The sequence below is a fragment of the Aethalodelphis obliquidens genome, unplaced genomic scaffold (genome assembly GCF_003676395.1).
Source record: "Aethalodelphis obliquidens isolate GAN/ISIS:26980383/991018 unplaced genomic scaffold, ASM367639v1 scaffold6, whole genome shotgun sequence".
Taxonomy (NCBI): Eukaryota; Metazoa; Chordata; class Mammalia; order Artiodactyla; family Delphinidae; genus Aethalodelphis; species Aethalodelphis obliquidens.
This window is the reverse complement of record NW_020837950.1, coordinates 11284845-11307625: the sequence shown is the minus strand read 5'-3', so window position 1 is coordinate 11307625 and position 22781 is coordinate 11284845. Positions and strand designations below refer to the sequence as shown.

Here is a 22781-nt window from a genome sequence, read left to right as displayed (position 1 = left end):
AACATGTCTAGTCCCAAATCTCCCCTCCTTTCTATCCAATTTTAAAGGCAAAGAAGTTGAAAGCCAATGAGGTAAATTGCCATGTCCAAAGTCACTTGTCTGCTAAGCTGAGGGAAGATCTTAATAAGAAGACTGGTCCTGGTCCAGGGATTTTCCCAAACCCCACCTCATTTGGGAAGCCTTACAAGAATCTGAATCCTGACCACTATTTACCCTGGGCAAGCTGCTTGAAGACCTAATTCTTACAGTTGGTTCTGATTAAAGTCATGCCTGGCGTTACAGTAGGTTCTCCTTCAACGTCAACGATTACTGGGAGCCATTATTATTTTCTGTTTTCAACTTTCAGCTTCACATATTCAGTTACAGATGGCTGTTAAGCAATTCCTCAAACACAAGACTCCCCTTTTCTCTATGATTCATTGCTGTAGGCACATACATGTAGTAGCCCCTCACCAAAGTATTTTCCTTATTGAAAACAGCACTGAAATAAATGCGAAACCTTCAAATACTACATATCCTTTTGAAAAGTGACCCATCTTATGCAAAACCAAAAACCACACCATTTGGCCCAATTAAGCAACAATAAATTTGCTTATGCCTCATGGGCTCCACTGGTGTTGACATACCAGAATGAAAAGATGCAGTCGTTGACAGTTTCTATAGCTGTGATTGCAAAACATTATCAACCTCCTCTCCTACGTCCACCTACTATTAATGGTTTACGGCTGTCTAAAACATTACTTCTTTGGACTAGAGTTTTCCATTGCTTCAAACCACAATATAGCATTTTATTCCTACAAATTTGGAAATATAAGCTCAATCTTTTTATTTTTTATTTTTAGAATAACCACTGGTGGGGGAGGAGTGCTTGCAGTGGTGGTACAGATATAGCTTCCATCCCTCCAAGCTCCAAAAGGCTCACATCTTATTCGTTATCATATCCCCAACTGCTTGCTCTAGAAGCTCAAAAAACGGGTTTGCGGGCTTCCTTGGCGGCACAATCGTTAAGAATCCGCCTGCCAATGCAGGGGACACAGGTTCGAGCCCTGGTCTGGGAAGATCCCACATGCTGTGGAGCAACTAAGACCATGCACCACAACTACTGAGCCTGTGCTCTAGAGCCTGCGAGCCACAACTACTGAGCCCATGTGCCACAACTACTGAAGCCTGCATGCCTAGAGCCCGTGCTCCGCAACAAGAGAAGCCACCACATGAGAAGCCCACTAAAGAAAGAGTAGCCCCCGCTTGCCGCAGCTAGAGAAAGCCCACACACAGCAACGAAGACCCAATGCAGCCAAAAATAAATAAATAAATTTATTTTTTAAAAAAATTAAAAAAAAAAACGGGTTTGCTAGAGATACAAATCAGCTTTTCACAGTGTAGTTTAAAGTGTGTCTGTGTTGGCTTCCAGTTTCCACTCACATACTGTGAAGAAGTGCAGCAGACCCTTCGTAAAGTTAGGTAAGGAAGAGACAAGAAATACATTTGCACGCCCTAAATGGATCCATTTGTATATGCCAATATTTACAGCATGAATTTGCATGCCTCTAAGTGGTTGTAACTCAAAAGGAGATCCACTGTACTTCATGTTGTAATATTTCCTTTTTATCATCCGTAATACCGAGTCTTTGTTCATGCATGATTTACACTTAGTTTTCAATATTAAACATGTCATTTAATGTAAATTCAACACATATTAAATATGTATTCTATACTAAATATATTAAATATAATATTTAATCATCTTAGCACATACATATTTATAATATAGTAGCATATCAATATGTTAAATATATAATGCAAATATCAAACATATAGTTACTACTGAAATATTAAATATATATAGGATTAATCTGAATTAGAAGGTTTTTAAAATTTATTTATTTTTGGCTGCGCTGGGTCTTCATTGCTGTGCACGGGCTTTCTCTAGTTGCAGTGAGCGGGGGCTACTCTTTGTTGCGGTGCGCGGGCTTCTCATTGCGGTGGCTTCTCTTTGTTGTGGAGCATGGGCTCTAGGCATGCAGGCTTCAGTAGCCGTGGTACTCAGGTTCAGTACTTGTGGCTCACGGGCTCTAGAGCGCAGGCTTAGTAGTTGTGGCGCAGGGGCTTAGTTGCTCCACGGTATGTGGGATCTTCCCAGACCAGGGCTCGAACCCATGTCCCCTGCATTGGCAGGTGGACTCCTAACCGCTGCGCCACCAGGGAAGCCCTGAATTAGAAGATTCTTAATGGCTAAAACTATATTTAAAATTTTTCAGTGTTAACCCATCCCCCCATCACAGTTTCCGATATACCACAGATGCTCATTTCTTGTTCGAATAGTGTTTAGTCATGTGTTATATATAAATAAAGGTCACACACCTTATCTATATGTGCAAATTTAGACACAGTGAAAAAAAATAATGAAATCCAAAATAGTTGCCTATAATAGGTGCCTCTCATTCTTGCTAGAAGTGCTGGATACAAAAGGGAAACTTTCAACATCTCTTTAGGATGTTTAACAGGCATCTCAGTAAACACGCCCCAAACTGAGCTCCTGATTCCCTCTGCCCCCCTCCAGCCTGTTCTCCTCTGGTCTCCCCCATTGAACCCCGTAACTCCAGCCAGAATCCTCATTCCTTCCCTCCACCCTACATCCAGGCCATCACCAAGTCTTGCTATTTCTGCCAGCCATTGGTAAAACCCATACCACAGCTGAACCGAGACTGTAAAAAAGGCAAGAGGGTGCACAGAAGAAATGGTCAACACAGTTGACCAGCATGACCCCACCTTCACTGCCAACTTCAAAAACGGACTCTAATCTCACTTTGTCTGCCACAACATCCTCCCTTCAGTTCAGTCTTCACCCAATAGTCAGTTATTGTTTAACAAGTAAATTGTTTTTCTTGGCTTTTCATTGGGCTCAGGAGGAACAAAACTCTTTTCCGTGGTCATGAAGGGCCTACATACTATGGGACTCAGTTACCCCCATGACCTTACCTCGTGCCTCTCTGCTCCTTGCTCCCAGCAATGCAGCAACATCGGCCTCCTTTACGTCCTTCAACATGCCCAGCTTTTTCCAGCCTTAGGACCGTCATAAATGCTACAACTTCTAGACCTTTTCTTCCATCAGACACCTTCAGCATCACATCCCTAGACGAGCCGTCTCAGAACACTTCAGCTCAGAGTCCCACCTTCTATTGTCTAGTACCTCTCAGTTCCTTCAGAGTACTGAATCCCATCTCTATCCCCAAAAAAAGTCCCATGAGGGCAGAGAACTTTTGTTCTCCACTGCATACCTAGTACCAGTATCTGGCACATAGCAGCTACTCAATAAATAACAGTTGAGTCTGTGTCTATACAAAAAAAATAGGTCATTTCAATATCTGGTTTAAACCAATTTAATTCATATTCATCTTTTTTTTCCAAGTATACCTATTTACTAGGTCTATATTTTGATAAGTTTTTCTAACTCATAAATAATTACCACTAGCTCCATCTACATAGTACACTGTTAAAAACAGGTCTAATTTAACATTTATATGCTACCCATTTTTAATGTCCTATTCAGTACATATGATAAGGAATAAAATGATTTGCAGAAAGTACTAGAAATATTAGCTGATTATTAGGTATACTGAGGATTTTAAAAAATTTCTTGAATTGGACTTCCCTGGTGGTGCAGTGGTTAGGAGTCCGCCTGCCAACGAAGGGGACATGGGTTCGAGCCCTGGTCTGGGAAGATCCCACACGTTGCTGGAGTAACTAAGCCTGTGCGCCACAACTACTGATCCTGAGCTCTAGAGCCCGTGAGCCACAACTACTGAGTCCACGTGCCGCAACTACCGAAGCCCACGTGCCGCAACTACCGAAGCCCGCGTGCCTAGAGCCCACGCTCTGCAACGAGAAGCCACCACAATGAGAAGCCCGCGCACCACAATGAAGAGTAGCCCCCACTCGCCGCAACTAGAGAAAGCCCGAGCACAGCAACGAAGACCCAATGCAGCCCAAAAATAATAATAATAAAAAATAAATAAATTTATTAATAAATAAAGCCAGGATCTTCATGGTGTACCTTCAGCAGAATTTACATAATATTTTGTTTGTTTTGTTTGTTTACTACAAAGAACCTTCCTGGAATGTACACTCACCTTCAAGACCGATTCTAGGGTCCCCAAGCCTAGTAGTCACAGGATTCCACCAGACATTGAGGAAGTACCTTACAGAGCTATAGATCTAAAAATGGCAGTTAGACGCACAGAGGGAGCTGTACCTCCAAGACCCAAGAAATGCAATTTTGCCAAACCAAGGAAAATTGTGCAGAGGGAGAAAGTGAGGCAGGGGCTAGCAAACCAGTACGACAGATCAGAGGGCAGTTGTGCCAGTTGGTAAAGGCAGGACTGAAGTTTTGTAAAAGGTTCTGGGGAAACATTAACAACTCAGACAAAGGCATTAGCGCTCATTTCAGGCCAGGTCAAGGGAAAATACTTAACTGAGCCCTGCAATTGAGAAAAAATCTAGATGGACTCCTGTAGCAGCAGTTGGCACTTGGCAAAATCTCAAAGGTCAAAAGAGACAGTTAAAAAAAACCCCCCCACACACACACACAAGTTGTCTTGACAGTTACTTTCAGAACAATCGTTAATTACAATTAAATGACAATAGAAAAAGTGATAAACAATATAGGAACATGAGTGAGTCAAGCCTCATTATCTGTAGGGCATGCAATTCACAAGACTGTTCAAAACTGAGCTGTAAGTTTTAGATGGAAATCGCAGAAAGATTGCCAAAGAGGAGGCTTTGATTTGGAAACAGAGAAGTGCTGAAATGATTGCACCATCCCCACACTTAGCTATGCTCGTTACTTAGTCATGGCCTCCATCAAGGGCTCGTGGTGGCACAGAAAATAATGAAACCAGAGAAACCAGAGAAAATATGGCAGCTTAACAGGAGAGGTCTGGGGGAAAAAAATCATGCTTACTCAGAAAGATGTGTTTGTGGTTATATTTTGAGTAGAACACACAAGTAGTACTACGCTTTCAGTCATACCCGTGCTGTGTAAAAGCCTGTGTTTTATTCATTTATTTGACAAGTATTTATGGAGTACCTACTCTGTGGCAGACTCTGCTCTAAGGTGCCTGGGATACATCAATAAATAAAGCAGACCTTCTAGTGGGGAAGAGACAGACAATGAGCCATAAAATCACATAGCATGGAAAAAAGTACTGTATGAAAAAATAGAGCAGGGGAGGGAGATAGAGAGTGCCAACAGGAAGGAGGAAGTGCTGTCTTAGACAGAAGGAGAAAGAGTAAAGACTTGGAGGAGGTGAAAGAGTGAACCGTGGATGTATTGGGGGAAGATGGTTCAGGGAGAGGGAGCAGAGACTGCAAAGGCCACGGGGGCATGAAGCTGTGGCTAAAGCAAAGTGCTAACAGAGTCAGCGGTAGGAGGTGTGATTGAAGAGGTGATGGGACTAGAAAGGCAGTGCTTCATGTGGCTTTTGAGGGAGACACAGAGGCTCTGGAAGGTTTTCAGCAGGGGACTGACATGATGTGACTTTGTTTTATGAGTCACTCTGGATACTGAGTCAAGAACCAAGCATATGGGATAAAGGGCAAAGGTGGAAGCAGGGAGAACAGATAAGCAGACTGCAGTTCCCCTGACAATTTCATTGATCTCTAGCCAATGAGGAAAAGGCAAGACCCTTCACACGTTACTAGGATGTGTGAGAACATGGGTGTTACCATTTGATTCAGGGTCTGTGGGCCTCCTACACGTCCCGCTGCGGGAGTGACTCCTAGGTTCCACTCTGGGAAGGATGCTGGGAGAATATTCTAAGATCCCTGCCTTCCCAGGCTTGGTCTCATCTGCTGGGAGTGATTGTCTCTGAATATGGAGCCACTGCAGATACAAGGCACAAATTCCAGGGCTCATTAGTACCCCCGGAGTTAGTAGTTTCTGTTTACTCATTGGCAACTCTACATATAACTTGAGGTGCATCCTGGAACCCACAATGTAGGGCAAAGAGCCAAGGAGGTACCTGGGCCAAACTATTGTTTGCACCAGCTGGTTAGAGCTAGCTTGTTACAGGATTCCCTTTGCTCTGCAAATAGGATTTCACTGGAGGCAATTCTCTGAATATTTCTTCAGCCACCTGCCCTCCTTCCTCTTGTCTTTGCCTTAGCCAAGAGTATACCAGCAGCCCCACTGGAAACACCACACCACTGTGGCTCACAGAGCTATCTATTCACTTGGTATTGTTCTTCCTCAGTGGATCTCTTTGTTCACTCTCCCTAATTTTGAGAAAACGCACTTTTTCCTATAATTATCTAATAAATTCCTTCTAATTTTGACAAAATGCATTTTTCCCCTTCTCATAATTACCTAGTAACAGGTCTGGGCCTTTCAAAGGATGTTAAAGAGCAGAAAAAAGAGGTATAAACTTTTAAACACACCTAAGGACTGCAACAATTCACTTCCTCCCTGCCCTTGGCCTCCCCCATCCTGCCATGCTTTCAGAGGCTTAGCTGTGGATAAAGCTTCCATTCTGGTTGCTTTCTGAGTTCACTACCTCTCCATCATATTCTATCCAACAACTTTTGCTAAAATGCTTGTGGAAAAAAGTAGAAGTCATCCAAATAAATATGACCCATAGGGCTTCCCTGGTGGCGCAGTGGTTAGGCATCCGCCTGCTAATGCAGGGGACACGGGTTCCAGCCTTGGTCCGGGAAGATCCCACAGGCCGCGGAGCAACTAAGCCCGTGCACCACAACTACTGAGCCCGTGTGACACAACTACTGAAGCCTGCGTGCCTGGAGCCTGTGCTCCGCAAGCCACCACAATGAGAAGCCCCCCACAACTGGAGAAAGCCCGCGCACAGCCACGGAAGACACAACGCAGCCAATAAATAAAATCTATAAAAAAAAAAATATATATATATATATATAAAAATATATATAATACATGCCTATGGAATGCAAAAATGCGTTATTTTAGATGGTAATTAATTTGGGCAAAGAAATTCTCATTTTATTTATTGAGCACTGAACTATAAAATAGGAACATTGAGGGGTGCAAATGTTATTCAGACACAAATCCTGCCTCTTAATTTCTGTTTGGCAGGGAAAACAGTATATGTACAAGTAGCAAGTGATATAAAATGCCATGAGAAGTGCACAGATAAGACACTGTGGCAGTTCTGAGAAAGTCGCATACTGTGATTATGATTATGACCAATTAACACTAACCAACAAAAGTCATAATAGGACCTACTTAAGTTTGCTGTATTGTATTATTTTACACAAAATATTTCTACTTTGCATTAGCCGTTTCCAGAATCTATATTCCGTTGTCAACAAGACACTTGCCAGTCTCTCACTTGACATATAATAGCATCATTCTTCTTGCTTCTAATCAACATCATATAGCTCTCTGAGAGAAAAGAAAAAGGCACCTTGGTGATTCTAAGTTACATTTTCTCCATACAACTAAGATACAAAAACCAAAAGAAACTTGCAAAAATAGTGCCTGCCTATAATGGCAATGGCACTTGGTCAAAAGGAGTGATCTTAGGAAGAGAAACCTGGATTACAACCAGCAGAAGAGGTCATGAAAGGAGGAGGATAGTGAGATAAGAATTCAAACACAGAAAGGCATCCAAACATGACGTGTATCATGATGACTATGTACCATATACTGACTACACACCAGGCACTGTTTACACAGTAGATTAACTTATTTAATCCTTATAACAACCCTGTGAGGTAGGCATTTCACAGTTGGGGAAACTGAGTCACAGAGAGGTTTTTTTTTTTTTTTTTTTTTTTTTTTTTTTTTAGGTAACCTGCTTAGAGCCCCTACGTGGCCAAGCCAGGATTTGCACCAAGGTAGACTGTGTTCTTAGACACTTCCCCATGGAGTTTAAATTTAATGTGAATGGTCATCCTTCCCCCCCAGGTTGTCATTTTCACTCTGGCTAGCTACCTTTTCTTTCCCTCCACACGCGACCAAATTTTGCTGACTACCCCCAGAACAAACTAGCCCACAGAGCCAAGCTCTCCTCTGCATCAGTACGCTGCAGCTTTTGCCTTTTATAATCTAACTAAATTCCAACGTAAATTCTCAACCACTACATTCTTCCCTGGGAAAATCTAAAATAAAATAGTAAGATCATCTGCATGGAGAAATATGTCATAGATATTATCTGGTAGAATAAAAGTAACAGCAACAGAAACAACATCAGGCCATTGAATTTTCTGTTAATAATAAGTTGCAGTGCCCCACTGAGTTTTCTGTGTCACCAAATCCTCCCAGTTGTTACACAAAGGCAACTTTGTCTTGAGAAGGCTACTGAGAAGATGGGCTTAATCTTGGCAAGGGCTTGGTGTACCAAGAACCATGTTATTATTTTTAAAAATAAATGACAGCAAACAAAAAGAAATATTATTTAAGCTGTCTTTTCAAAAGGCACAGTGCTATCATCATCATGGACACGGATGCCTACTTTTCAGAAACATGAATATTTTACTTGAGCTCAAAAGGCCCAAATACACATTTTCAGAATGGCAATCAAATTGACCTAGGAGAATTAACATCTGAAAAAAATCTTATTCATTTTATTCAATACTTCTTTTTTTCTTTTGGCATGATGTGTAATGCTTAAAATGACTGAGCCAGGTCTCAGTGCTCTGAAAGGTAAATATTTTTTATTATAATTTTTACAGGCTGGCATTTCCTTGGTCAGGTAGAAGTGTCCTGTTCCTGTTTCAGCTACACAATGCCCCACATTTATTGCACTTCCACCCATTGCCCATTGTTATGTATAGTTAACTCTTGCTCACTCACATGTGGATTATCCATTGCTTCTGAGATCAGGTTGTTTTTTTCCCCAGTAGGTGGAAACTCAAGGAATATAAGCAAAATTGACTATTAGCCAAAGCAAAGCATAAGCAGGAGGCAAACGCTGTCAGCAAATCCCCTTTCATCAACATACACCCACCTACTATGGTCTTGGCACTGGGCCGCCATGTTCCTAAGAACCACAAACATACAGTATTCCCAAAGACAAATATCGTGATTTGAGGCCGGCGATTGTTTTCTTGATTAATGTAAATGGCTGTAATTTTAAGTATACATTTTGCACTACCCGGAATCTGCTGAGACCAAAGGATTGATATTTTCTCAAAAATCACAAAGGGTTTTCAGGGTTACACCAGCCCTTTGTCTTCTGATGTCATCTCTCTTAAGTGGCCTTCAGAAAGGTAGATTGTTCTTTTGATTTCTAAAATGACCCCACTCTTAAAACCTGATAGGGCTTACCAAAAGAGAAACTATGAAATACAGTCGAGCATTTCTATCATAGTATCAGTTTCCTCATGTTTTGTATTTTACAGACATATAAACTGTTTACATCTAAACACACCCACAAATCACTTTTGCATAAACTAAGTTCCTAAGATGACAAAAACTCAACATCCACAATGAAAAAGAATGCTCGTATTATATACGTAAATTACATAAACTAAGTTGTGATTTTTTTTTTTCAGGTGTCCTTAAACCATTGCAGAAAGTAGAGGAAAGGCAGAGTGGAGCGTAGTTGAAAGAAAGGCTTGTGCCTTTTGTAATCAGTTTACTTTGGGTTGTACCTAGAGATGACATCTTGAACTCATTCAGATGAGCCATCTATTGCAGTGCACTAGGAGCATTTGAATTACAAAAGGGGGGTGAGCCTCAAATTCCTACAGTTGCCAGTTCACCTGCAATAGTTGGAGGGCATCGATAATCTCCATGTGAGCTTTCGGGTGAGCACATTACTTAACAGGGTTTGGAGCTCACCTGTTTCTTGGCATTTTATTCCTCCAGACACTCTCTCCCCTTCTACTTTCACTGGGAAATTCCTTCCTTGCCCCCTTTTCCGGGCAAAAAGTAAGAGCTTCCGAAAAGAGGGGGTACACTGACTTCTAGGGAAGGATATCCTTTCCCTCTGCCTCCTTTCCCCCATACACAGGCTGACAGAACAGAAGGGGAGGCAAATATGAAAGGAGCAGAAACAATCAGAAAGCAAGCTCAGACCATCTCAGGAGCGTTTTACTGACAAGATGATTCAGGACCACACACAAAAAGTGGCAGGGCGCCATTTCCCCCTAAATCCCTCCATACGAGACGTTTTGAACAACTTGAGGTGGCAGTTGAACAATTACTTATTATCATTTCTATGCTAGTTCTTCTCTGGAGTTTCTAAAGGCCTTCTATCTCATAACCCAAGTCATCCCAGCACTACCATTATTGAAAATCTTTTTCCAGTTGTCCTTTGAAACAATTGCTCTGAGCAGGTGGTTGTTTTGACTAACACACACGTCTTAGAATATTAAACCAGAAAATCAACATCGTCATAAGACACAGAGACTGGTCCCAAGAGGAAAAATATATCTCTTAATAAGGCAAGTAGCTGAAATGTTCCAATAGAACCTTTAACTTGGAATCATTCCGACAAACACTTTTTAAACTGCATTTACATATTCATTGTAATTTCACAAACGTGTGGCACACAAATTCTAGATTCATGCAAAATCTATCCTTTTTCTAAGTCTTATGAATCCCAAGCTTAAGCCCTCTTCAGAGTAAGTTTTTTCTAGGATTATGCGTCCTCTGGGAAATCTGAATCATAGTTTCACTTGAACCTCGGTCCAACTTTGAGGAGATCTCCCTCCCCCAACCAGCACCCCTGTATCCAGTCCTGAAAAATCAGAAGGGATTTGAAATGTGGAGATGGGAACCTGTCTGAAACAGGCAAATACTGTCCTACGGCAGTCAAAGCTCAATCATCTGGGACGTGATTTATTTTTAATCAACAGATCAAAAGTAGAATTTGGAAAGCAAATTCATTTTGTAAGAAAATAACTTCATCTACGTTAACCTTCTAATCTTTGTTTAAATTACTGAGAACAGGTTCTGTTACTAGTAAACCAAAGAGAACAGTCTAATCTGAATGCTCTTATCATGTGAGGGGAAAAAAATGGGAGTAGTGCTAAACACTAGTCAGAGCAAGTACTGAAGACACGTGTCCAGAAGCACATAGTTTCCTTGCTTCCTATCTTGATTTCATCCTCAGCGTCACCAACTGTTTTGGGCAAAAATTTACTCTACAGCAGCACAGGTAGGGAATCAAAAATACATTGACAATTAAAACTATAGAGATTGTAGTAAAATGATGATGCCGAGTTTTCAATCTTACAAGGTTCTGAAAACTCAGAAACTAAGAGAAAGATAATAAATCTTCAAAATTTGATTCACTTTCAGCATATGTTCACAAAAGACTCTTGAGCAGAATTTAAGTGTAACCTACTCAGGTAAAGAAGCATGGCAGAGTTAGGCTAGGAGATTGGTTTCTGCCAGTTTATTTCTTCCTTTAACAAATATTGAAGTAATGAGCTGGGCTCTTGTGAAACGTCTGATTCCTCATTCTCCCTGTGTGCAGTAATTAAGCAATGGTATGTATTGGGCTGGCCAAAAAGTTCGTTCGGGATTTTCCATACGTTACTGAGAAGTCCGAATGAACTTCTTGGCCAACCCAATGTATCAGAACAAGGTGAAGGGTGAGGTAGACAAGAAAGGATACAAAAACCCAAATTTCTTTCTTTCCTTCCTCCTGTTTCCATTTCAGACTGGTTTAGTTTTGTTTCCCTCCAAGATTTCATATCCTCAATCTGACAAGGATTATGGTTTAAATTAACAGCAACACAAACTCCCGCAAAATGCTATCTCATCGCCTTGACTGGGTACTTGGCTTTGTCTTTGTCTAGAGGTTGTGTTTTACTCTGCTGACAACCTTTTACCCTTTAGGACTGACACCTGCAATTCTCAGACGCTCTTGGTCTAAATTGCAATGGTCCTTCAAACTGTGGCAACCTCTTCATGTTTGTGTTGTCAACCCTTTGCTTTCTCTGCCCTAAAAAATGTGTGTGACTCCAGCATTACAAGTTTGAAAGAACACATTTCTAACCTACATTCATGCTAAAGAAAACTGAGTGAGCCATTACAACGCCACTAGAAAAAAGTTGCTTGATGTTTTGTTCAAATCAGTACAGCCTATGGGTGAGTACCTGGAGGACACTATCTCTGGTTAGCTTTCAAGAAAGAAGCCTCATCTCCAAATGCCTTGGGTACCCAAGGTACCCAAGAGTATATGAACTTTTGCCTAAATAAAAAATGAATCACTTATTTGAAAAATTCCAGTTCATTTATTTTAACCGATTTCTTAAATATCCGGTGACTGATTTGTCAGCTGTCTGAGTTCATCAACTCAACGCTTCTATGCGGACTGAATTTTTAACTTTAAACAACTAAGCCTGTACTCAGTGTTACCTTGGGAGGTAAATGAGTACAAGAAGACATCACACGCCCCAGCAACCCTCCCCCACCCCCGCCTTACCACTCTCTTAAGCGAGATGACTGTCATAAAGGTCTCCTCAATCTAACTTTAATAATCTGAGTCTAAAAAGTCACCTGTGCCTCTGGACGGCCCAATCGTATGCTTTCAAAAGCGAAAAAAAAAAATCTGTTTCTTGTATGGAAAAGGTTTCATCACCAGAGGAAACGATGGGGCTGACTGTATATGATTTTCTGCTTTTCCAGTAGCTGACGCTTTTAAAATCTTTTTATAAACCATTTCTTTCCCATTAAATATACCAGAGTCGGAACGGGGGATGGTAGAATGAGGGGAGATAAGGGCTAAAAAGGGAAGAAAACAAGATTTCAAAATTGGGACCCAAATGTAAGATTAAGGGACAGTAGTTAGAAGGATTGCCCAAAGCTACCTTACCTTTGTTATGTATTTGCAGTCGCCCACTTCAGAAATTAACACCATTCACAGCCCGGTAGCAATTTACAGAGCTAGGAAGTAACCTACAACATCTTCTCGGCCTCCCTCTTTTTAATGTAAAACCAAAATAAGGAGTGTCCAGCTACTCCCTACCGCGCCGCTTAAAGCAACAGATCTTTTGAGGCTTAACTCCCAGGCTCTGGGAATTCCAGTTTGTCAGAATTTCTTAACCTTGGAAACCTGCAGAGAGAAACTCTCTACGAGGAAAACTCCCTGAGCCCCGGCTTCTCACTGTCCCAAACTGCACATTCCAAAGTGGGAAGCAGGAGCGATAACCAGAAGGCAGCTCTCTGGGGCTAAATTCCTGGCGGGAGCGTGAACTTGAAAGCGCGGCGATTCCACTGGCAGAGCGGCGTCGGATCCGCACCCGGGAGAGACCGGCGGCCCAGGGAGCCCTGCTGCGTCCGGTGCTGCGCGCGGGGAGCGCTCAGTCTCGGCTCCAGCTCTTCCCTGTTCCCTCCTCCCTCCTCCCTCTGCCCTCCCCCAGCCGAGGCTCCGCGCCTCACAGTAGCAAGGTTGTCTCTCATCTACTCCCTTCCCTTAAACTCACCAAACCAGATTTTTACTCCCAGCACCGGCAACTTCCCGTAAATCTGCATTGAAATTTTATCCTGCTCGCTGAGCCTTCGCTGGCTGAAGGCCAGTGCAACATTCCTGTTGTTTTAGGAGGGCAGATACCTTTGCTGAAGGTTAAAAAAAAAAAAAAATCTTGTCTTGACCGGGAGAGATTTGGGGACTTCACCTCACAGACTTCTCTCCCCGCTCAAAAAGTCACATCCATTTCAGACAGCCAGAAACAGCCCCAGAAGTGGCACCTGCGCCACCTGAGGACATCTGTCTGAATCAGACGTCTGGCCCCTTTGGGCTGTTGGGGGAACCCAAGCAGAACCACGTTTGAGGAATAAGGAACCAGCTGTTGAATCACGAGCCGATCAGTACACCCCACCCCCGTTCTTCCCCCGTAGGAAAGAAGTCGTTTGACCAGGTAGGATCACCGCGAGCTCGGCGGCGGGCCTGAAGACGGGGGAACCTCCCAGAGTGTCCTTACCTGAGGCAGAGCACCGCTTGGATGAGCACGGGCTGGAACGTCACGCGGACCAAGCCCTGACCTTTGCCGGGGCCTTCACAGCAGGGCCTGGGGCCTGGGCGCTGCTCGTTCAGAAGTGGCTCATTTTAATGCGCCCTGACCTAAAGTTGCAGCTGGTTTCTAGAAAGGGAACAAAAAACACTGCATTTAAAAACAGCAGCCAAGCCCTCCCTTCACCTTGCCTGATCTCTGGGTAGTTAGTTCTAACTCCCACCCCAGCCCCGTCGCAAAGAAATCCGCAATCTGTGCCCCACCCCTTCGCATTACCTGTTTATACAAGAGTTAAGGAGCCTCACGCATTTCAGTTGAGCGCTAAGCCTGTTTGTAGGCGCGTAATCGGCCAACAGGAATCGAATTCTGTGACTAAACAAACTAGAAGAGGAAGCAGGCACCACCAGGAACCTAAAACGGAGTTGTGATTTCGGGTTGCAATGTCATTCAACTGAGAAAAAAAAAAAAAAAGTGCTGCTTCTCACTGGGCTGCTTAAGTGAAGGAATACTCCAATTTTTTTTTTTTGCCGGTTAAATGAGTTAATACATACAAAAAGCTTAGAACAGTGCCTGGCACATTGTGTTAGCTGCCACTATATATTTTTTAAATTATTATTATTATTTGTACTATGGCTTTTTTGTGAAGAGGAGAGGTCCTGAGCAGAGAAGTGGGCTCTTGATCCAGCATTGCCATTCACTAGCTGTAAGGCTTTGAGCCAGTGTTTTTGTTTTTGTTGTTTTTTTTAACCTCTCCCAGCCTCTGTTTCTGGAAGAGTCTAACGATGAGGTTTTTGCAGTTTACATTCATTGTGGACAGTCTTGAATGTGATGGAAAAGAAAGGTCCTGTAAAATAGTGTTCAGATGATTTCCATCTCACTTAAAAGTTGCAAGGTTGACAAGATACATGAAAATAAATCGGCCTGTACACTCCATGAAGTTCACTAACAGGAAACTCAGGACCCTACAATCGACCATGGATGTGTGCTTCATTCTAATTTGGATCTAGGCACTTAATTTACTGTCTGACCCTGGGAGAGTTACTTATCCTATTCAGTTAAAAGCCAATGCTGGACAAATAATGGTCATTGCCATTTGAAAATCAGTGTGAAATCGGGGGAAATAATTTCCAAACTCCTCATAAATATTCGAAAGTAATTATTGAAGGCTAAGATGTGATCAGTGCTGACACCCTTTTGCCTCCACTTAACTTCACTCTTAAAGAAAGAAATCATAGTCCCTTTACATGAATGAGGCTCTTTGTACTTTGTTGTGCACTTTCACCCACCTCATCTTATCTGATCCTACAGTTCTATCCTATGAAGTACTTTATCCCCATTTTGCAGATTGAAGGCACTGAGGTCAATTAGTGCAAGTTTTCCCTGAGTGGTGAGGCTGGGGTTGTTCTCAGTTCTAGTTAAATCTAAAAGCAGCATCTGCCACCTTTTGGAAAAAATGATTCCTTAAAACCAGCAAAGAATTCTGAAACATTTTAAATCCCTTTGATTTTTTTATCTTTCTATGGTGCAAGGCATAACAGATCAATTAAACATTTTCTGAGTTTTAGATTCATTCCTTGTCAGTATGTAAGCCAGAGTGAAGCATGAAGATCAGGCATGGAGAACTCTCCGAGGTTCTCTCACAGTATCTAAGCTGCCAGGCATGCCCAAGGGCTCCACAACCGCAAGACAACTTAAAAACTCCAACTCCACATTAGCTTGAATTTTTCTTTTCTTTTCCAGAAATATCTGGATTGTGGCCTTGAGAGCCTCCCAGTGTCAGGGACCCTCTGAGTTAAAGAATTCGAGAGGGGACATTCTCAGGCTCACAGCTTTTTCCACCTCAGAACAGGTTTTTCTACAGGAAGGACTGGGCCAAACCTGGGGAATAATGACCAGGAATAATACAATGAGTTTGAAAGTGCGGAGGTCAGTGACTGCAGGTGAACTGAAGCTGGAGTCAAGGAAGATGGCCCTGGAAGCAAGTCCTTATGGCAGTTCTGAGTTGGCTACTTTCTCTCAAATGTTGCCTGGCACTTCTGCTCTTTCTTTCTCAGTTTTGTACACTGCCACCTATTCAGTGGGTATAATTCTTATTCCTAACTACTTCCCACTGCTATCCCTAGGAATGTACAGAAAACAAAATGGATTTTTTCAGTGGCAGCCTATGGCAAAAGAAACGTGAACTTTCATTATTACTTCTTTTTGGCTGACCTTGATGTCTGTTCGTCGTCTTTACTATTACTATCATCATCATCATCAACATCATCATCATTTTAATTCTCAGGCAAACCCCATAATCCTGGGGCATTTGAGTTCTGCAGACCCCTGCTTTTGCTTTCTGTTTTCTTCTGTCCCTTCTGCCTAAAAGGCAGAGTGCTAGAGTGGATGCAAATAGCATGGAGATTGTTTTCCCATAGCGTGAGTTTGAATCTAAATTTTACCTCTTAGCTATGCGATGCTGGGCAAATTGCTTAACTGTGCTGAGTTTCAGTTTATTCATTTATAAAATAATAACATCTCCCTCTCTGGATTTCTATAAGAGGCAAATGAGAGGTGAAGTCTCATTATGATTCCTGGCACATAGTAGGTACTCCAGAAATGGTATTTCCTTTTGTACCTGGAAAAAACCTACTCCACAGCTCACAAAGAATTCTCTTTCACGGGCTTCCCTGGTGGCGCAGTGGTTGAGAGTCTGCCTGCCAATGCAGGGGACACGGGTTCGTGCCCCGGTCCAGGAAGATCCCACATGCCGCGAAGCAGCTGGGCCCGTGAGCCATGGCCGCTGAGCCTGCGCATCTGGAGCCTGTGCTCCGCAACGAGAGAGGCCACAACAGTGAGAGGCCCGCGTACCGCAAAAAAAAAAAAGAAAAAAAAAGAATTGTCTTTCGCATATTTAAGGTCAAATAACACTATTGCAAGACACCCTCATTAATAGGGGCAAGCCTCAGACCTTTGCAGAGAACCACAGTACAATAATAACCACGCATCTACATAGAATTTCCAATGATGATGTATTGTCATCTTCGGTCATCACAACAGTGTATGTATGGGTAAGTCACAAATCATTTGTATCACCCCACTGCTCAGATTAGGAAACTGAGGTTACCAAGAGTTGCTCCAAGGTGCTGGTAAATAGCAGAGCCAAGGTTTTTTGTTTCAGGTTTTTTTGGGTTTTTTTTTTTAACTGCTTTTCACTATTCCTATTGCTAGAACTATGCTTACTCTATTCCTATACCCAGTTAGGGAACAGAATCAAGGAGTTCCAAACAATTATTTTAGCTCCTAGTTGTGGGGAGAGGACTAGGAAATTCTAGCCAGAGTTTCCGGACACTTCTCACTTTGGAGGCATGGAAACCCACAAAGAACCCCATCAAATATCCCTGTGAAAGTGAGGCATACTGACCCTATGCAGTATGCTTCCAATTCTATGACAAACAGAAGGGCAGCAAGATAAAGAGCTCAGGCTTGATGTCAATAAGACCGAAGTTTGCATCCTGGCAGTTGTGGAGAGCATTACCTAACTCTCTGAGCCTCAGTTTGCGGCTGATGCAATACCTAACTGTGGGGTCATCATGAAGATTAAATGAGGTGATACACATAAAAACACAGTGCTCGACACACTCTAAGTTTCAACACGTTAGTTATTTTTTTTAAGACCGAAGACTATGCACTAAAATGGTACACGTGAGGCCTAAATGAGGCATGTAACAAGTAAGTGCAAAGAGCTTAGAATAATGCCCGGCACATAGTAATTGCTGTATAACTGTTTGCTATTATTACTGTTATAATCATTTCCCTATATAACAATTCCTTGTAACAGTGGTTATATGATAAGCAGTTGACTTTTGTGGCGAGGAGAGCTTTTATTGTTTATTTCTCATGGGAGCTGATCTTATAAAGTGAAAAAGGCAAATATCTTCTCAACGGATTTACTTTCCACCAGTTTCCCTCATTCCTCCTAATTTTACCTAAAACAGAAAACTTATTGGTAGATGGGATAAAATCATCAATCTGAACCCAAGCTTTCTGTTGAGGCTGTTGATATTTTGCCCAACAGAAATTATTCAGAAAGGAAACCCTATTATAATCTAAAAAATGCAACTCGACCCAAAGAGACCTCTCATCCCCACAGTTTCCACAGCTTCTCATTTCCTCACATGGTGGCCACTAACTACCCATAGAAGCCTTTTTTAAAGAAATCTTTTATTTTTAAATGTTTATATTAAGTCCCCAGTGGATCTAAAGTGTGCAAATTTAAGACACGTTATTTCTGGGAACACTTTAACCCAAAGAATTTAGCACAGTGACTAACCCTAGAATGCAGTCATCAGCCCATGGGTCGAAAGATGAGGGAGGGCAGTGTGAACTCCATCGGAAGGGCGTCTGGGTTTGTGGTTTCCATGCCACACCATAGGAGGGCCCCTAACTGAATTTTAAAAATGCACTGAGTTCACAGAAAAAGGAATTAAGTATAGCAGGGGTTCACTTCGAACATTAATCTCAGAATCCAAATCCTTCATTTTGAGAAAGGCCTTTAATACAAGAAGTCCCTTGACCTCCGTTCTTCCTGCACAAATAGCTCTGCCAAAGCCCGCCTCACCCGCCTGCTGAGATAGAAGGAGCCCTAATGTAAATTACAGGCCCTTAAAGGCCCACTCGAGACCAAGACATGGTTTTGTTATGGCAACAAATGTGGTTAATTCCTTTATATCTCTTTAAGGCTTATTCCCCATCAGAGAAGACCTCCAGGTTTCTTTTTATTTTATAATGGAAGACAGCCTCACATAAGAAGCTCAATCATTCAGCAATAACTTATTAAAAAAGATTGTCAACATAAAATTACTAACATTTATTAAGTGCTTGCTACAGAGTATTTGCCAGATGCTGTGTTAAGCACTTTACATGTTTTAACTATTTAATCCTCACAAAAACCCCTGGAGACAGACTGTTGTTGTACCCATTTTATAGATGAAGAGACCAATGCACAGGACAGATGACAATGCTGAGATCCCACAACTAGAAAATGGCAGAGCTGGGGTTTAACCCAGGCAGTCTGGCTCCTTAGCGGTGATCCTAACCACTACACTCTACAGCCTCAGAAAAGATTCTATATTGTCTATGATTATATTATATATGGGCGTGTGTACTCCAGTAGCAGTAGTACCAGTGTAAAGACAGTGCCTGGCACACAGGAAGCACTCGGAACGTGTTTGTTGAATGAATGAGTGAATATGGATATACATTTGAATGTTTTGATATCAATTTGTAGAAATGTGTGTCAAGGAAGGTAGGGTTTAGCTCATCTAGGATCTGAGGTTTAGGGTCACATTGGAGAGTGAATACAAAGTGTGTTGTCCAAAATATGAATAAGGTTTTAATTTCACATACATTGTAGGGGATGAGTATTTTTTTTTATAAATTTAGTTAGTTAGTTAGTTAGTTATGGCTGCGTTGGGTCTTCGTTGCTGTGCGCGGGCTTTCTCTAGTTGCGGCAATTGCGGGCTACCCTTCATTGCAGTGCGCAGGCTTGTCCTTGTGGTGGCTTGTCTTGTTGCAGAGCACGGGCTCTAGGTGTGCAGGCTTCAGTAGTTGTGGCACGCGGGCTTCAGTTGTTGTGGCTCACGGGCTGTAGAGGGCAGGCTCAGTAGTTGTGGCGCACGGGCTTAGTTGCTCCGTGGCATGGGAGATCTTCCCGGACCGGGGCTCGAACCCGTGTCCCCTGCATTGGCAGGCGGATTCTCAACCACTGTGCCACCAGGGAAGTCCAGGGATGAGTATTTTACACAACAGAATTCATTTCAGGTATGGCCAAACTTACTGACCATAAAAGCCACATAAAAATAATGTAAATATTCTCACCTTTGTTTCTATTGTTTCTCTACTTAGACTATCCTGGTATACACCTTCCATCCATCCATCACCGGTATAAGCATAGTGTTACAGACAGTGTGGAGCCAGATACCTGAGTCTGAATCCTGTGTCTGCCGCTTACCAACTGTGTGACTGTGGGCAAATAACTTAACCATCCCGGGTCTTTAGGCTCCTTACCAGTATCCTCACCATTAGGAGTATTGGGAAGTTTCCATGTGTTACTGTAATTGGGGTGCTGGGAAGAGCACCAGACCATAATAAGCCCAATGTAAGTACTTCCTGTTATGATCCATCATCCAACTGTCAACCAATATTTATCAAGCATCTATTATGTGTTAGGTGCTGTGCATCATGCTGAATATAGAAAAATAAATGAGATAAGGTCCCTATCTTCAAGGAATTTAGACTCTACGGCAACAGGTAAGCAACCGGCCAATGGCATTACAGTGTGTAAGCCCAGGAAGTTCATGGCAGTTTAACTCAGGCTTTAGGGGTCGACTAAGGGAGATGATGTCAGAACTGAGAGGCCTGTAGGTTGCTTAGAAGTTGACAAGTGTATTTCAGGAGATTGAAAACCACCCCAGAACAAGAGAGATGGTGGATTCAGGGGTTTGAGACAAGGAGCTCTCTATAGCTAGAGGGTTGGATGACAGTAGTGTAAAATGAAATTGAGAGATAGACCAGTTCATGAGAACTATCTGTTATGCTAAGGAGTTCAGAAGGGCTTTGAAAAGGGGGTGCAGAGATCAAATTCCCATACCTGTTGGAGGCTAGACTAGAGGCAAAGCACATGGAGAAGCGAGGATTAAGAATATATTTAGGAGGTAAGAGTCATGGGGCTTAGTGACTGATCAGTTATTGGGGGTGAGTTAGGAAACACAAAAAGGTTTGGAGTAGAGGTAATCATTCATTCCACAAACATTTATTAAACACCGACCATGTGCCAAGCACTGTTCTAGAACTTGGGAAAACAGCAGTGAACAAAACAGGCACAAACTTGTCCTCATGGAGTTTACATTCTGGTTGGGAGAGACAGACAAAAAAACACCAAAATATAATAAATAAGCCAAATATACAGCAGGTTTGATGATGGTTAAGTACCATGAAGCTATGAAGAAAAATAAAGCAGGGAAGGGAATAGAAGAGTAAAGCAAGGAAGAAAAATAAAGTTGAAGTGGGTTGCAATATTTCAAAGGTGATCAGGTACAGCAGAAACTAACACACCATTGTAAAGCAATTATACTCCAATGAAGATGTTAAAAAAAAAAAAAGTTGTTGGGAAGGCCTCTCTGAAAAGGTGACATTGAGAGGGATGAAGATGGTGAGGCACAGAGCAACTCAAACACCCAGAGGAAGTGTACTCCAGGCAGAGCAAGAGTGTTGTTGGCCTATTTGAGAACAGCTAGAAGGCTGGTGTAGCTGGAGTGGAGGGATGGAAGGAGAGAATGATACGAAATGAGTTAGGAGGATAATGGGGCCATGAGATCACCCAGAGTGTTGGGAGAAGAAGAGAAGAGGACTAGAGACAGAAACTGTGTCCTGACAAAGGGAGAAGGGTCCATGGAGAAGGCTAAGGAGAAAGTGTTAGCCCAGGAAGGAATGAGATTCAAGAAGGAAGGCTTGTTCACAAAGTCAAGAGAGGCAAAGTGTTAAGTAAGATAAGGATTGAAAACTATCATTTTGTTTAGCAACTAGGAGATAACTGGTGACCTAGACAAGGGTGATTTTGGTAGAGTGGTAAAGCTGGGTGGCGAAGGAGTGAAGATAGCAGGTGTAGGCAGCCCTTTCAGATAACTGGGCTTGAAATGTAGAACGGTGATAGGATAATAGCCAGAGGATCAAAGGAAAGCTTGCTTTTTGAGAGGAGAAAGGCCTTGGAATGTCTATAAGCTGAAGAGGAAAGCTAGTCAAGTGGGATAGGGTGTCCTAGACACAGTGAACAAGTCATTCATTCATTCATTTGTTCAACAAATATTTATTGAGTATCTACCAAGAATCACACACTGGAGATACACAGGTGAATAGAAACATGATCCATTCCCTCATACTGGAGAGACAGACACATATTTAACTATACATAATACAAAGCAAGGAAGGCAATAGAGAGAGATGCAAAATGCCAGGAAGAACCCATTAATTCTGCCTGAGTGGAAAGAGGGGGAAAGTGAAGGGAACTTTTTAGAGGTGGTAACGTTTGAACAGGGAATTAAAAATAAGAAAAATGAAGGGTAGTAGGGAATTCTAGTCAGGGGAAGGTGTTGAACAATAACGACAAGATAGGGGGAGGAGTGGTGAAAGCATTTAACACCCAGTGTGACCAAAGCCTAGGGGGTGGTGAAGTGGCAGGATTTGCAGCTGGTAAGGTGAGTTGGGGCCAGATGGATAAGAGACTTGAAAGGAGAATGGTCCATATTCTTATGGGTGATAAGATTTTGAGCAGGACAGTGACATGATCCCAGGTGTGTTTTAAGTGCAACACAGAGGATGGATTGAAGAGGGGGAGAACTTTGGAGCTGAGAGACTAGTTATGAGGAAATTGCAATGGTTCAGGTAAGAGATGAGATGACCAGGTCCATATGGCAGTGGCTGTTCAAGAGATGTTGAATGTGGTAGATACTGTGAATTATCTCATTCTACAATTCTTCTAGTGTACCTCCTTGTCCTGAAAGGCTGGAAAGCTAAAAACCACATTTCCCAGACCACTTGCAGTTGAAGCTCCAAATGCAATGTGAGTTCTGGCAAACGGATCCATTTTATGCAAAGTTTGGAAGATAAAAGTGAGGAAGGGCTTCCCTGGTGGCGCAGTGGTTGGGAGTCTGCCTGCCGATGCAGGGGACACGGGTTCGTGCCCCGGTCCAGGAAGATCCCACATGCCGCGGAGCGGCTGGGTCCGTGAGCCGTGGCCGCTGAGCCTGCGTCCAGAGCCTGTGCTCTGCAACGGGAGAGGCCACAACAGTGAGAGGCCCGCGTAC

The 22781-nt window shown here is 42.6% G+C and overlaps 1 protein-coding gene and 1 long non-coding RNA gene across 4 annotated transcripts in view; one reads left to right on the top strand and one right to left on the bottom strand.

The window, feature by feature from the left end:
• The window catches only part of RBM47 (RNA binding motif protein 47), a 165588-nt gene extending 151431 nt beyond the window's left edge, over window positions 1–14157 (bottom strand). For 2 of the 3 annotated variants that reach the window (XM_027103105.1, XM_027103106.1), the window contains exon 1: window positions 13909–14156. The gene's annotated coding sequence lies outside the window, so the exon portion shown is untranslated. Of the gene's footprint in view, window positions 1–13908 lie in introns of all 3 variants that reach the window. The other variant, XM_027103107.1, reaches the window with a different exon arrangement.
• LOC113618842 (uncharacterized) lies at window positions 13550–22689 on the top strand. The gene is made up of 3 exons (XR_003432143.1): window positions 13550–13845; window positions 20149–20229; window positions 22458–22689. It is a non-coding gene; the product is annotated as an uncharacterized LOC113618842 (long non-coding RNA).
• Window positions 22690–22781: the final 92 nt, after the last annotated feature.